Source organism: Canis aureus, chromosome 8 (assembly GCF_053574225.1).
Source record: "Canis aureus isolate CA01 chromosome 8, VMU_Caureus_v.1.0, whole genome shotgun sequence".
NCBI lineage: Eukaryota > Metazoa > Chordata > Mammalia > Carnivora > Canidae > Canis > Canis aureus.
The window spans coordinates 50,565,395-50,581,530 of NC_135618.1; the positions used below are offsets into that span (position 1 = coordinate 50,565,395).

General features: G+C 45.9%; 1 long non-coding RNA gene across 1 annotated transcript; it reads right to left on the minus strand.

Annotated features, from left to right (window-relative positions):
• Positions 1–597: 597 nt before the first annotated feature.
• Positions 598–4,738, minus strand: LOC144318120 (uncharacterized). The gene is made up of 2 exons (XR_013383962.1): positions 4,554–4,738; positions 598–951 (listed from the first exon to the last, which is right to left on the minus strand). It is a non-coding gene; the product is annotated as an uncharacterized LOC144318120 (long non-coding RNA).
• Between the last annotated feature and the right edge of the window lie 11,398 nt (positions 4,739–16,136).

Genomic DNA, 16,136 nt, shown 5'->3' on the forward strand with positions numbered 1-16,136 from the left:
ACCTAAGTGCAAGAGGGTGAGGAAGTGCAATTCTCTTTGTGACCCAAGTAAGAGCAGGCCGCATTTGATGGAAAGCGCTACCTGACAGACCTGTTACACTCTCATCCCCCAGAGACCTCAGACCCATTTCTCTTTGTCATGACTAGATGGTATGCAGATAACTAACCACATATCACGACCCTATCTCTAAGTGCAGGCCATATAACATTGTGAAGAGGGTGATTAAACCATAATGCCCATTAAGTGCTCTTTCTAGAACTAGCAAATACATACAGAAAGTGTCATGGCTACGTTTTCCTGTGCAGCAAGGAGCCTATTTACAGCTCAGATCTGACAGAGGAATAACTACCTCTTCTCAGGTAAAAACACAGGAACTAGCCCTCACTGAGTTCCCCCAAAAGAATGTTAATTCTACAGGAAAGAATCTAATGCTAAAGAGGACAGAAGGGCAGCAACAGAACAGTTGGATGAGGGAGCTAAGAGGGGAGAGACTTACAGAGACAGAGATGAGGGAACAGGGCACGGAGAGGGTGGGAGAATGAGCAGCAAACTGGGAGGAAATAACATCTGCCATAGAAATAAACGACTATGAATAAATTCAGAACAAAGCTTAGGGCTTTAGAATAAAAAGTTAAGACATGAGTTTTCCAGCATAGAGTCAAACAACATGGGGCTCCGATTATTCAAACCAAACCAGAGTAATTCTCCTAGGCACACTGGATGAAGAATTCTTGCCACTTTCTTAGCAGAGAAGGAGGCTGAGATCAAGTTGGAGTGTCTGCTTATTAATCCATGTCTCCTTTGCAAGTGTCCACTATTAGACCTTATCTAATAGATAGCACTATTTGTGCTGTAAGCTCTATTCTTGTGGTTGTAGCTGATTGGACCATTTAATCCAAGAGGAATCAGTTCACAGTCTTATCTCAGCCAGTGAATTTGTTTTTCAAGATTCTAAAGTAAAAGACAAAGAAAATATATAGGTCACTTAGCCTGTAATTTATGTGGTGTTCATTCATTCATTCAACTAATTTTTCTTGAATGCCCATTTGGGGATTTACAGTGTCCACTCCCTTTCCACCTGGATGTCCTTAATTCTATATCCCTGGTTATTTATTGAGATTGATAGAAGTATACTTCAACCAATTGGATGGTTCTCATTCAGCAGTCATGCTCTGTTATCCCTAATTATTCTGCATTGAATTAATTAATTAAATATTTTATTTATTTATTTGAGAGAGAGAGAGAGAGAATGAGCAGGAGGGAGATTGAGGGAGATGGAGAAGCAGACTCCCTGCTGAGCAGGGAGCCTGATGTGGAGCTCTGTCCCAGGACCTTGGGATCATGACCTGAGCCAAAGGCAGACACTTAACCAACTGAGGCACGCAGTTAAAATTTTAACTTTATTAAAATGACAGAGGGCACCTAGGTCTCTCAGGCAGTTAAGCATTTGCCTTCAGCTTAGGTCATGATCCTGGGGTCCTGGGATCAAGCCCCAAGTGAGGCTCTCTGCTTGGCGGGGAGTCTGCTTCTCCTTTCTCTGCCTGCCGCTACCCGTGCTTGTGCTGTGTGTGTGTGTGTGTGTGTGTGTGTCAAATAAATAAATAAAAATCTTTAAAAAAAATCCTCCAGGTATATACCATTCCATAAAGACATCTGACTTGAGAAGCTGTCTTCTGATTATTTCAGCAGAGGAATCCAGAGGAGGGAAAATCAGGACATCTCACTCAATCCGCTGACTTCTTTATAGAACTCTGCCTTCATCATTTGTGCCCAGAAGTTCTGTCTTCCACACACATGGAGGAACTTCTGGGTTCCCATCCTGCCCCCCATCTATCACAAAGCACACACAGACACAACTGCTGGCAGATGCTGTGGCCATGTGAGAAATGCACGGAGACAAATGCTAACATTGGTTATGCAGAATGCACTAGAGTGAAGCCTGTATGGTGCTTGTCAGAAGCTTACACCCCAGATTTTCTGGGGGAGTTCCAACTTAAAATAGCCTGTCTTGCTATCCCCACAGACACTTATTTTTGGCAGATGGTGCATCCCAATTTTTGGTTTAGGAGACACTTTCACTTTACATATACTGTACACTCAGACATACTCCAGAAAGGGTCCTAATCCTGCTGGATTAAGACACTTTCATGGTGAGAGAGGCACTACTCCCATTTTAATGGTCTCCAAGTTCCTAGAAATAGTCTCTCTGTAGTAACTGTTCTATTCAATGGTTTTCTAAAGATCCTGAAACTGCCATCTGATTAAAACCTTGTTTCCAACCTGTGCCATCAGTGAAAGACCTGCAGTTAATAGCATTCACAGCATCTGGAATCACTAGGTGACACTGCATGACATGCCTTTAGATCTCTTCAGTGCACATAATAGATGCTCATTAAAAGATCAATGAGTCTGGGGTGCCTGGGTGGTGGCGCAATTGGTTAAGTGTCTGACTCTTGGTTTTGTCTCAGATCATGATCTCAGGGTCATGAGATCAAGCCCTGAGGGCCCTCTCCCACACTCCGTGTTCAGCATGGGGTCTGCTTAAGACTTTGTCTCCATCCTCCTCTGACCCAACCATCTTGCAAATAAATAAATCTCTAAAAAGGCAAGTAAAAGGAAATGTCAAAATGCATCCATGTTTTACTTCAATAAACATTTACTTACCTTTTTTAAAAAAGGAAACTATTTCAAGATTCTAAATGTCGAATCAGTATCACCTGTCCTTAATAGATGAAAAGGAAGAAGTAAAAATAAATATAATGGTATTTTTACTTAGGCCTATCCTAATTGAATAGAATAGTTCTTTAAAAAAATAGAGTTTTCTGCCTGTGGATGCCTCAGGGTCTTTTCCACCCTGTCCCTCCATCTCCATAAATTGTGAGGCATTATATATTTAGCAAACATCTGTGTAGCACTCACTCTGTGCCAAGTACTGTTTGGGCAGCTTTACAAATATGAACATAATTCATCCTTTTAATAATCTCACAAAGTAGGGTATGCAGTTACCATCCCCATTCTACCGATGAGAAAACTGAGACTCAGAACAGTGAGGTGACTTGCCAGAGGGCACACAAATGGAAGGCCAGGCTGTCTGGCAGCAGTATCTATACTTCTCATACCTGGAGCCCAGATCTTACTACAAAAATACCACTCCCCACTGAGAGGAGTAATGTTCTTGGAGAAATGGCCAATTCCTGGCCTGGAGCAGGTGAGCCTGGCTCATCTAATTGTTCCAGGGAGCAAGGGAGTGTCAGAGGTGATGGAGATGTGTCAAGAGGAGCCCCTGATCCAGCATTATGGGACTTGTAATGTCCAAATTTGGGCACAGTTTTGGCCTGAGAAATGACAGGACTTGATTGTTATACACTGAATACCTACGATTTCCTGAGTCCACAGGGACTCTTGAGACAGAGAGAGGGAAAGAAGGAGAAAGGGAACAAAGGGAGAGAAACAAAGAGCTTCTTTAAGAAGAATACCACCAAATACAGATGCATTAATAGAACAAGAAAAAATATCATTTTTAAACTTGCCACATAAGAATCATTTCAGGGGAGAATTAGCAGCAGATGCTTTCACTTCCAGGAGAAAGGTTACTGGGAACAGAAAATTTGTCCAGTGCCAACAAATCACCTGTGGCTGCCTTTCTCAAGTAAAAGGAGGTGAACTGTGCCTTCACGATGGGTGGCCTGGTACCACCACCTTAATGCCTCCTGACGTGGTGCCCTCTGAGTTACAGAGCGTCATCTGTAAGGGATCCTTGCCAAAAAGGTAAAATTTGAATCTAATTCAAATTAACTAGAATCTAATTTAAGCTGAATCTAATTCGAATTCACTAGAATCTAATTTAACCTGAATCTAATTTAGATTCGAATTCCAGTTTACAGAAGGAATAGGGGCCAGGGGCACAAATCAAATGACAACATGAGATAGCAATCAGGCAAATCCAGAATGTGGGATGTTCTCCAAGACAACTCATCCAGACTACAAAAAACAAAGACAAAAACAACAACAACAAAAACAACCCGACATCATAAAAATATGCATGTGTTTGGGGAGGGTAGCAGTGCTGATCTCTGTCAAATGATGCAACAGAGAATAAACAAACACAGTACGTGTATCTTGATTGGCTAGTGGTTCAGATAAGCAACGAAATGTATTGGGACAAATGCGGGAATTTGTTTTTTTTTTTTTAATTTATTTTTTATTGGTGTTCAATTTACTAACATACAGAATAACCCCCAGTGCCCGTCACCCATTCACTCCCACCCCCCGCCCTCCTCCCCTTCTACCACCCCTAGTTCGTTTCCCAGAGTTAGCAGTCTTTACGTTCTGTCTCCCTTTCTGATATTTCCCACACATTTCTTCTCCCTTCAAATGCGGGAATTTGAATTGGGATATTAGATGTTCTGGAATCTTTGTTCATTTTCTTAGGTGTGATAATGATGTGGTAGTTGCATGTGGGAATGCCTCACTCTAGGAGACCCGATGGAGTGGTGAAGAGTCATGATGTGTGTAATTTAAATGGTTCAGGAAAAAAAAATATACACACATACCTGCAAATAGACGATAGTGCGATAGGTAGGTAGATGGATAGGTGACCCGTCTTCCCAAAATGTTAGCTGTTGAATCTAGGTGGTCTTTGTTGTATTACTCTTACAACTTTACCGAATATTTTAAAATTTTCATAATACCAAGTTGAGGAAAGTAAAGCAGAATCTGTGCTCTTAATGGCCCCGCCCCGAAGTCAGACAGAGAAGCTGCTCTGGGATCTGTCCCCTCTAGTTGCCTCACGTCCCATCACGTGGCCCTCAGGAACCTGTTAGACCACAGTGTTCCCATCAGGAACCTGTCAGACCACAGTGTTCCCACAGATGAAGAAATGTGCTCAGGCTGTGGAATGTGATATCAGGCCTTCCAGGAGCAAGGGCAGCTTCCAGCTCTGTCTGCTTAAGTGGGGAGCCCGAACATTTCCTCCTTTTATGGGATTGCTCTATCTTGCCCTGTGGCCCTTAGTGCCCTTGTTTTGGCACCATGTGCAGAGAGTGGCTGCAGAGTCACCCTTGCCCCCACCCCACCCTGTATCTCCTGTCTACACAGCAGGTTAGAAGGGGTTCAGGATTGCCTGGGGCATCCCTTTCTGAATTGTCCTCCTTTCTTCTGAAGCTTAGAAATCTGCTGTGACATTTATTTGTAGATAATATGCTGTAAATTTGCCCCCTCCTAGACGCGACGCAGTGCTCTTTGGCAGGTGAGAGGCACATGCCATGGGGCTCCTGGAATTGGAAGTTAAGGCCTGGCATCTGCAACCTGGATGGCTATCATGAATCTTTCTAGAAGAACGCTTTCTCTGAGGTTAGGCCAAGTGCCACCAAGCATAAGCCTTCCCCTCAACTGCACGGTCAGAAGCCAGCTGAGCTGCTTCCACAAGCCTCTGAGGCCTGGAATTTGGAAATGTGCTGCTGGCTCTGTGGATGTTCGTGGTCACAGGCCAGTAGAGACCGAGTTGAATCTGTCACAGGGAGCAACCAGCAGCTGACACAGACATTTCATCCAAAGAGAGGTGCTTTTGCATTTCTCCTGGCTCCCTCCAGGGCTCTGAGCTTCCTCCTGGGTTGCTCTGGGCATGCCCAGCCTTGCCTTTTGTTCAGCCACTAGAAAGTCCTACGTGAGATTTAACCTCAGTCTGTTGTGCTGTAGCTTGGATCCATTTCTCTGTTTTGTTTTTTGACTGATTCTAATTTTGGGAATAGTTAAGTATTATTTCTTTAAACCCTCCTATAGGGTGACTGACTCATCTTGATTTGCCTGGGACTTTCCTGGATTGACCACTATAAAATTCACATATGCAAGGAAACTCCTCCATCCAGGGAAACTAGGAGGCTTGGTCATCCTTCCCTCCCCTCTTCTCTCCCTGCTTCCTGCCTTCATCCCACAAGGAAAGGTTTCCACCTGTGCTCATTCTTCTTTGCACCAGCACCGCCTAGGAGGTGACTGTCAGGACCACCATAATAGCAGACCATAATGACCATAATGTCATTTATTGAGACAGGCAGACTGCCCTAGCTCCATCAGTCATCACCAACCTTGGGAGGGGGGGTTCTAGCACCTTCTCTCACACATGAGAAAACCAGCATAGACTCAGGTTGTAGAACTTGCCCAAAGTTATGCAGCTGGAGATGGGGGGAGTTGGGCTTCTGATCCAGTTGAGAGGTTTTGGCCCCAAACCCCTGTCATCCACCCAACTTCAGACACAAGGCCACCATGACCTGCGGGTTCCAAGTGGCAGGACCCAAGGGCCGGACATGAGGGACCTATGCTCTAGTGGATCCGTGTCTGTGTAGATGGAGACAAAAATTCTGAGTAAAACCCTCAGTTTTTCATATTCTGTCCAGAGACCTTGGGTCGTGGCGCTTACCTCTCCCTCCTCACCTCTTCTTGCTCCTCCACATGATGCCTATACCCCTGAACCACACTCATTCTTCCTGCCTGCACACAGGGCTCCACCCTCCCCTTCACTGGAGTCTGTACAGCGTGGTGTTAAACAGGCCTACTGCCCAGCACCTCCCAGCCTCCTTCACAGACCACCTATTCTCGCTAGGCCTGGAATACCAGGTCGAACCATCCCAGTTACACCTAGACCCTAGGATAAGTCTCCTACTCTCTCTGTACCTCAGTTTCCTCCTCTGTAAAATGGGGATGATGGTGAGGTTAAGAGTGGCGTAGGTCTCTGATGGAGCTCATACTCAAGGGGAAAATAAACAAAAACAAGGTCATAATAGTAGCAGACATTGATCCAGTGCTCCCTCTGGGCCAGGCACTCATGTTCCTCTGCACATTATGTTTATGAGTTCATTTAGTCCTTGCCAGAGCTCTTGGGAGTAAGTCTTATCTCTCCCACTTTGAAGACAAGAATATGGAAGCACAGAAAATAATTGAGTAGCCCCAGGTCTCCTAGTTATTGAAGGGTGGCTCAGGCATCTGAAGCCATGTGCTGTGGCTTGAGAGCCCACAAGCCACTTTAGATACCTACTAGTGATTTGTAGAGAAAGCAAGGGATATGGTAATAGAGTTGGTTGGAGTGAGGGTTATCAGGGAAGACCTCACAGAGGTGGTGTCCCTCATGAATCATGGCAATCTGGCAGGCAGGGGAGGATCTAGCCAGGCAGATCTCAAGTCCTGGCGACTCATTTAGAATCACCTAAGGATAGCCTTAGGAAATGAAAAGAAAAAAAGAAAAGAAAGAAAAGAAGGAAGGAAAGAGAAAAAAAGAAAGGAAAGAAAGAAGTAAGGAAGAAGAAAGGAAGGAAGGAAGGAAGGAAGGAAGGAAGGAAGGAAGGGAGGGAGGGAGGGAGGGAGGAAGGAAGGAAGGAAGGAAGGAAGGAAGGAAGGAAGGAAGGAAAAAGGGAGGGAGGGAGGAAGGAAGGAAGGAAGGAAGGAAGGAAGGAAGGAAGGAAGGAAGGAAGGAAAAAGAAATGTAATGCTTGAGCCCTACTCCAGAGCAATTCAATCTAACCTTTATGGGTAAGCCTCAGCCTCCTCTGCCTTTTTAAAAGCCTCCCAGGAGAGTCCATGCGGTGAAGATTGAGAAGTGCTGGTCTGTGGGGGGAGGCATTGCAGGGAGCGGGAACACACCTCCACCTGTTCCCAGGACACACATGTCTCGGTGGCCTCCTTCTCCCTGCGGCTGGCCCTGATGCATAAATGAAGGAAGGGCAGGAGAGAGGAATGAAAACCCTAGTGCGGGACAAGGTTGCCTGCAGCTTTTGCCTCCTGCGTTAACAGGAGGCCGGAAGGGGGCTGAATCAATACGGCTGCCCGTCAGGCCCCCGATGACAAATGACATTCTGAACTGGTATCTCCCCAGATACTTCTAAGCTGACCCTTGGAGATAGCTAATAAAAGACCCACCTGTCTTCCAAGATTAACGACTCAGGGAGAAAGACACAGGGAGGGGGAGCCAGCGAGCAGGGGCTCTGGAAACCTTTGCTGCCCTGGGAGCCCTCCCTACGGACACAGTGAGGAGCGGGAACAAAAGAAGCCGTGGGACAGAAGTCAGGACTGGCTCCACCGTTGGTTTGCCACCCTTCTGCTGGGAAGCCCATCCTGGCTCCTTTCCCTGCCCAGGGGGGCGCCCTGGGGCTCCAGTGCCGTCTTCCCGCCGGTGTCCCCTCTGCCCTGAGCCTGTGCGCCAGGCCCTTCTCAGCTCTCCCTCCGGCCCTCCCTGTCCCTGTCCCCGCTCTCCGCGGTTCTGTTTCTCTGCTTCTCTCGCAGCCTGATGCTCCCGCTCTTGTTCGGTGGGCGTGTGCGTGTACCTGTGTTTTTCTCTGTCTCCCCCTGAGCCTGGTCCTTTCGTCTCTGCTCTCTGGTATCTGTCTCTATGTCATCCTTCATCTCTCTGCTTCCAGGTGCCCCTGCCTCTCTCTGTTTCTGTCTCATCCTTGTCCCTCTGTGCACCCCCCTGCCTCGCCTGTGCCTTCTCCCCAACACCCCCTGTCCCCCTCTGGCTCAGCAGCTTCTCGTCCTTTCAGGGGCACTCAGTCCCTAGGAGAGAGGCCTCCTCCCTCTGTGGGCATAATCAGTGGTGTGCAGAGCTGCGGATGGAGAGGGGCAGCCCTCCCCATTCCCACTCTCGCACTGGTGTCCAGGTTCCCCTTGCTGCCCAATGCGTGGGGGAGCTCCTAAATCGGAACTCCTCCTGCCGACTGGCCCCCTCTAGGCTCCTCATCACCTCCCACTGTCCGCTGCAGTGCCTGCCCACAGGACAACATGCATCACATCCCTCAGCGCTCCACGTCCCTTTGCCCCACCAGAGTCAGCAAGAGCCCCAAGAAATCCCAGCCCATCACGGACCATGCTTCTTACTTAGGGCAGGAGAGAAGAATGAAACGCATCACAGCTACAGCTGTGATGTACTGAATGCATATGGCCTGCTGAGCAGTCAATATGTGTTACTCATTGCCATGATAGTCCTGCAGCATAGATATCATCATCCCCATTTTTCAGGTGAGGAGACTGGGGGTCAGAGAGGTTAAGACACCTGTCCTACGTCCCACAGCTAGTGAAAGATAGAGGTGGAAATTGAGCCCATGCTGGTTGGGCCCTGCCCTTCCCACTGAATCTTGGAGCTCTGTGCTGTCCCATGAGGTCACCCCCAAACACAAGGGCCAATTTAAATTCATGAAAATGAGGTCAGATTTGAAATTGAGTTTCTCCACAGCATTTGCCATGTTTCAGGTGCTCTGTGACCCGGTGGCTAGTGGCTACCATATTGGACAGCATAGATATGGCCTGTTCTCACCCATGCAGAGAGTTCTGCTGGACAGGACTCTCTTGGATAAACACAGAGGAGTTTTCTGTATCATTTTTATGGGAGAACAAAAGAAAACCGGATATTGAAATAACCCTGGGTCTCTCCCTGGTCCCAGTGCTGGCCATGTGAGGGGTTGTATGGAAGAATGTGGACTGAAACAGTAATCCCGTCTCTGAACACCTGCGGGCAGCATCACCTGTGCCGTGCAAACCTGCCTTTACAGCCCTGTTTATGCCAGGATCACCACTGAGGAACACTCGGCTTTCATTAAGGGGAGGAGGGGTGGATGTGTATATTCTCCTAGAAGGCAGAAAAAGCACAATCTTATGCCAGAAATTGAATTTTCTTATTTCAGCTGGTGTCCAGGGCTTTGAACTCTTCTAAAACACGAGCAGCTTATCTTGTTCTACTCGATCAAAAACGTTTCATAATGCTGGCTCCTTCCACAAGGTCACCTTGAAATCTCTTCCCTGCTCAAAGCATCCTGAATCTTCCTTTCCCTAATAGAAACATTCTTGAAATCTGAGTAAAATGGACTTGCCCAGCCCTGTTCCATCTCCAAGAAAATTGTATCCTGCCTCTCTATAATAAGTTACTGAGAAGAGGGAAATATTTACAGTTTCTTGCCAGCTCACCCATCTGGGCCGTCCGAATACCCCAGAACCCTCTGGCCCCACCTGCTTGCCCTGGAAGTTTTGGTGTCATGCAGATTGCTCCCCAAGAAACTCTGACCCGCCATGCTCTCTTATATTGTTCGAGAATGCATTCCTTCCTACAGCTTTCATGTATCCCTGTGCCACTTTGCTGGGTACTGTCATTCCTGCCACAGACTTCTTCTACCCTGCTGGTTCTGCCCCCAAGTTGGGCACCAAAGGGTCTCTCTAGCCCTCATGGTTATATTCCTGCTCTCAAGGAACCTCCTACATACCCCTTCTCATCAGTTCATCGGATACATCCACACACATCTGAGATGTCCAGGGGGGCACTGGAAGGCTCAAGCAGAAACGCACTGCCTGCTCTCGGCCACAGACCTTCTCCACATGAGGGAAATGAGGCCCAGGGCAGCAAGGCCACCTGCTCAGGCTAATGCAGGTATTCCACAGAAGGGCTACAACCCACAGCTGGTGTGTTTGGCGCCAGACTCCTCTTTCCCCCAGACATCAGGTTATCTCAGCATCGTAACTGAAAGCATCATGAGTCTTGGGAGTGAAGCATGGAAACACGCACCATTGCCTCAGAAGACTTCCCCTGACTCTTCATCTTCCATCTGTCCCATGTGGTTGAATCCTTCCAGTCTCAGCCCTTTCAATGTGTGCACTTCACCCTGACCATCCACAGTTCACACCCACTTCACCTTCCTGCCCAGATTCTCCAGCCACCATAAGACTCCTTACTCTGAGATCTTGAAACCCCATCTCCCACCGCCCCCTCCCAACCCCCACCACCTCTTGTTGACCATGTCCAGGTACACCCTCCTGTCATTCAAACTTGGCATCTTGATTTGGACACAGGAACAGCATTTGCCTACAGCTCAGAAAGGATCCTGAGCCCAACAGGCTAGAAAGACCCACCTCCTCCTGGCTTCCACCCAGTGGGGAAGCTAGTATAGGGAAAGACACAGGGAGCCTCTGTTTCCCAAGTTTTCTCTGACAATACCTCAAGAATTTTTTTTTCTTTTTAACAGTAACCTCTAAGTCCCTTTCTGACTAGAAGGACTCATGACTTTCTATCTAATATCTACTCTCCCTCTCTTATGGCTCATTGGCTCCAGATATATTATCTCACATTTGTCTGCATTACACAGCCTTCTCCCCTGACTGAGTCACCTGCGGTAACTGAGGCCAGTCCCATCCCAATCCATTTCTGAGTGTGTATGCACATGCATATGTATGTACTTGAGCTTGCTTCCACTGTTCCCAGCAGAGCAGGTCCTCTGATGGATGGTGAAAAGTACTGCCCTGAGTTCAGGTCAGGTTGGGGACATAGAGGGAGGAGACCTAATGTCACAATAACTACATTTCTTCCCCCATTGTTCTGATGTGTAAAATGAAAGTAGTTGCTATGTTGAGGTTATCATAGGGACCAAATAAGATGAGTATTACATGTAATCAATACTATATGAATACTTGCTATCATTACTATTCAGTCAGGACAGTTACCCCAGAAGTTATGGTAGATAAAGCCCCCAGATTCACAGAATGATAAAGTAATGGCCACCATTACCAAGCACTTTCTAGGGTCTAAGTACTATGTGCTAAGTACTTCATTTTTCAACCAAGAATAAACCTCCCTATGTCCCTGCCCCGATTATAAGAATAATGCTGGGACACCTGAGTGACTCAGTGGTTGAGCATCTGCCTTTGGCTCAGTTTGTGATCCGAGAGTCCTGGGATGGAGAACTGCATCAGGCTCCCCACAGGGAGCCTGCTTCTCCCTCTGCCTATGTCTGCCTCTCTCTCTCTCTCTCTCTCTCTCTGTGTGTGTGTGTGTGTGTGTATGTGTGTGTGTGTGAGGAATAAATAAGTATAATCTGGGCAGCCCAGGTGGCTCAGCGTTTTAGCGCTGCCTTCAGCCCAGGGCCTGATCCTGGAGTCCCGGGATCGAGTCCCACATCGGGCTCCCTGCATGGAGCCTGCTTCTCCTTCTGCCTATGTCTCTGCCTCACTCTCTCTTTCTCTGTGTGTCTCTCATGAATGAATAAATTAAAAATCTTAAATAAATAAATAAATAAATAAATATAACCTAAAAAAAAAGAATAATGCTAATTATAGGGAAAGATACATAGAGCTGATTCCTGGATAAAACTGAAAAGGACAAGTGCCTAGCACAGTATCTGATTCACTGTGAGAACTTAATGAATATCTGTAAAATAATGACAAGGCTGAAAGAATAATTAAATGAAAGTCTATATACACTGCCCAGAGCAACCACTCTTAATATTTTAATGTGTGCATTTCCAGAATCTTTTCTTTACTTGTAGTTGTAAGCTTTATAAAATTTTTAGAAAAGTGTAATTATATTGTATATCATGATTTGTGAATCGCTTTCCATTCCCATGTACTGATTTGTTGTGGTCATATTTCCAAGCTGGTAACTCTAGAAGGAAGAATGTGTAGTAGCTACTCCACTGTTGGCCACATCCAAGTAGACCAATGAAAAAGAGAGTTTCTTAAACTAATGGTTTTATCAACTATCTAGTTAAAATGAGAATATAAAATTTAAGTTTTGAAAACCTCTAATAAGCACATACTGGTAATTGTGGTGTGTTACTGGAATTGCGTCACTGATAACATGTGTGCACATGCTCATCTGCAGACACACACACGCAGAATGGGTATAAAGACCTTTGCACAGCTGCATGCTGTCCCATTAATTGGAGGTTCTATACTGTGATTAATTCCTATTGGATGGATACTTAGGTTACGTCAAAAGTGTGATCCATATGACTATAATCATTGATTAAAAAGCATGAAAGAATTTCACTTTTCCAATAACTGCTACTAACTTCACATTTTGAAATTTCCCTTTTCTGGGAATGCTTGGGTGGCTCAGTGGTTTGAGTGTCTGCCTTTAGCTCAGGCCCTAATTTGGGTCCTGGGATCAAGTCCCATATCGGGCTCCTCACGGGGAGCCTGTTTCTCCCTCTGCCTGTGTCTCTGCCTCTTTCTGTGTGTCTCTCATGAATGAATGAAGGAATGAATGAATGAATAAATAAATAAATAAATAAATAAATAAATAAATAAATAAAATCTTTAAAAAATAACAACAACAAGAAATTTCCCTTTTCTGTATCCTAGCAGGCTTCCTCGAGATCCCTGATCTAGACCAGACAGACACATTCTGGTATCAAGTCTCGTTCTGGTCGTTAAGGCTCCCATCTTGGTCACGTCACAGTTTCAATCCCATATGTTGTTGGAAGTCCCCTCCTCCCACCCTTTCCATCTCGAGCAGCTAGAACTGGAGAGAACAAAGTGGTTCTTGTCCCTTCCACCTGCTGGTCAGTCTGCACCATGACTGCACCCAGTGCCTTAAGTCCAGTTCACAAGGCGCTAGAGTCATGGGCAGCAACTGGGGAGAGAGTCACCCATCTTATAAATGCTTCTCGTGACCTCTTCTTTCTTGCCTCCCTCCTTTGGCTGCAGAGAGAGGAATCTCTGGGGAGGAGAGGAGGAAGGGAGACTCTCACCAATGTTGCACCTCCCAACAGGTGACCTCATTTCCCACGCTGTCCTTTTATATTTTCGCTGAGGCATGGGCAGAAGGGATCAGTGCCCTTGTGCTAAAGCAACACCTCTAACCTATGGTATGCTGAAGTCCGCTCATCCTGGCTTGTGAGCGCCAACGGGTAGTACCTCTTCCAAGCTCCATGTAGGTGAGAGCACGTTGGTACCTGGGCATCAGCCCTGGTGGGAATATTTATACCATGGAAACTGATGTCATCAGACAGACTGCCTTCACCCTGACCCCAGAGCCAGTTGTTAGACACTAGCCAGCACACCACTGCCTTTGTCCAGTATTTGGCGGTCACCATAATTAAATTGTGGGATGCTTACTACTTTTATGTTCTCAGCCTTTAGAGGCCAATTATAGGAACTTGGGAAAGATCACATCACCATAACAAACATTTCATATTCTAAATGATACTTCAACGAGCAATTATTTTTTTCCTGTTTAACCTGCCCATTTGAGTGATTATTTCCTTTGGCTAAGTTCCTGGAAATGGAAACACCGAATCCCAAGGTATGTCTGGTTTAGCTTCATATACATATGGTTCAGTTGCCTTTCAGAAAATATGGATCAATGTACATGCCTGTCAACCACCATGCCTGGCACAATGCACCCTTGCCATAATTAAATATGATTTTATTTTTTAACCTTCTTTTTTAAAAATAAATTTATTTTTTATTGGTGTTCAATTTGCCAACATATAGAATGATACCCAGTGCTCATCCAATCAAGTGCCCCCCTCAGTGCCCATCACCCAGTCATCCCCAACCCCCGCCCATCTCCCCTTCCACCACCCCTAGTTCATTTCCCAGAATTAGGAGTCTCTCATGTGCTGTCTCCCTCCCTGATATTTCCCACTCATTTTTTCTCCTTTCCCCTTTATTCCCTTTCACTATTTTTTATATTCCCCAAATGAATGAGACCATATAATGTTTGTCCTTCTCCGATTGACTTATTTCACTCAGCATGATACCCTCCAGTTCCATCCACGTCGAAACAAATGGTGGGTATTTGTCATTTCTAGTGGCTGAGTAATATTCCATTGTATACATTTTAAATATACATTTTATCTTTGAGGCAAAGGTGCATTTTGTTTTGATTCATATCTCTTTGACTACCCATATGTCTGGATAGTTTGATAGAACATATATGGATTAATAGCATTTCCTGAATATCCTCTTATTTCACCAATTTCCAACAAGGCAAAGTGAGAAGGACACCAAGCAGGTGAGGACAGGGAATGGGAGGCTAGCTCTGCCAATTGGCCCCCTACATGTTCCACACCTGTCCTGAGCTGTGCCTGAGCAGAACACCAAGATCTGTGCATCTTAGAGACACCTTTGTAGAGACCTACTTTAATTAAAACCTTTCTTACATGATACATTATCTATAAAAGCAATTTGGTTAGAATATTGATTTTGCTGTGTGGTTACAGAGAGCCCATAGGAAATCTTATTCCGCCATTGGCAGCTTTCTGGTCACAGAATCCGTGAGCTTCTTGTAAGGGTTCTGTACTCACCGACAATCATATGCCTGGACACACACAGCCACATTCAGACACACACATCCACACTCATGCATACGCCTTTTCTTCCCTTCACGCTCAGTGCTGCTGCCATGTTCAATATCCTCCAGCTCTTCGAACATGAGGCACTTGCTTTTTCCTTGAGAGTTCTGTGCACACTATTTCTTCTGCTTGGACCCTTCTCCTACTCATCATCTTGCTAAATCTTGTGTACTCTTCATGTCTTATTCTAAGAGTCACTCCCTTCAGATGCCTGCCTTAGTTCCCTGGGCCACCTTGGGGTCTCTTGCTGTACATATATTATCCCTGTTGGACACGTGTCTTCCCCTTGGAGACCCTTGCTGTGCTTTATGACAATTACATCGGAAGGCAGGGGTTTATGTCTGCTGGGCTCCCTGCTGTGTCTCCAGCGCCTCGGGAGTGCACATGTAGGTGTGCAAAAGACATTTATTTGCTGAATGGTCTGGGAAACTGGATGCTCTGATTGAGTACATGTAGCTAATAAGCAATAGAAGCAGGACTTCAATATCCAGACTCTGACTCCAGAGCCCATCTCTTTAACCTCTGAACCTGGACTCTTCCCTCACTAACACTTGGTTTTTTTAATGCATTCTTTTGACAATTTTTAAAAAGATTTTATTTATTTGAGACTGAAAGGAGAGAGAGAGCGCGCACAAGCAGGGGGAGCAGCAGGCAGAGGGAGAGGGAGAAGCAGACTCCCTGCTGAGCAGAGAGCCTGATGCAGGGCTTGATCACAGGCCCCTGAGATCATGATCTGAGCCGAAGGCAAACACCCAACTGAGTTACCCAGGTGTCCCCCTTTTGACTGTTTATAAACACATGTATGTACAGACCCATTATATGGACACACACACATACACCAAAACACATACCAGCCAGAGGAAAGGGTACTTACATGACTTTCCAACTGGGAGTTTCTTCACCCATCAACCCATTATCTTCCCCACAGCCCTAGCTCCCTGAATAAAAGGATTCTCCACTGTGTTTACTGTGGTAATAGTCTTTTCATATAACACAGTGCCTTGCCTGTAGCAGGCACTCAAAAGTATGTGT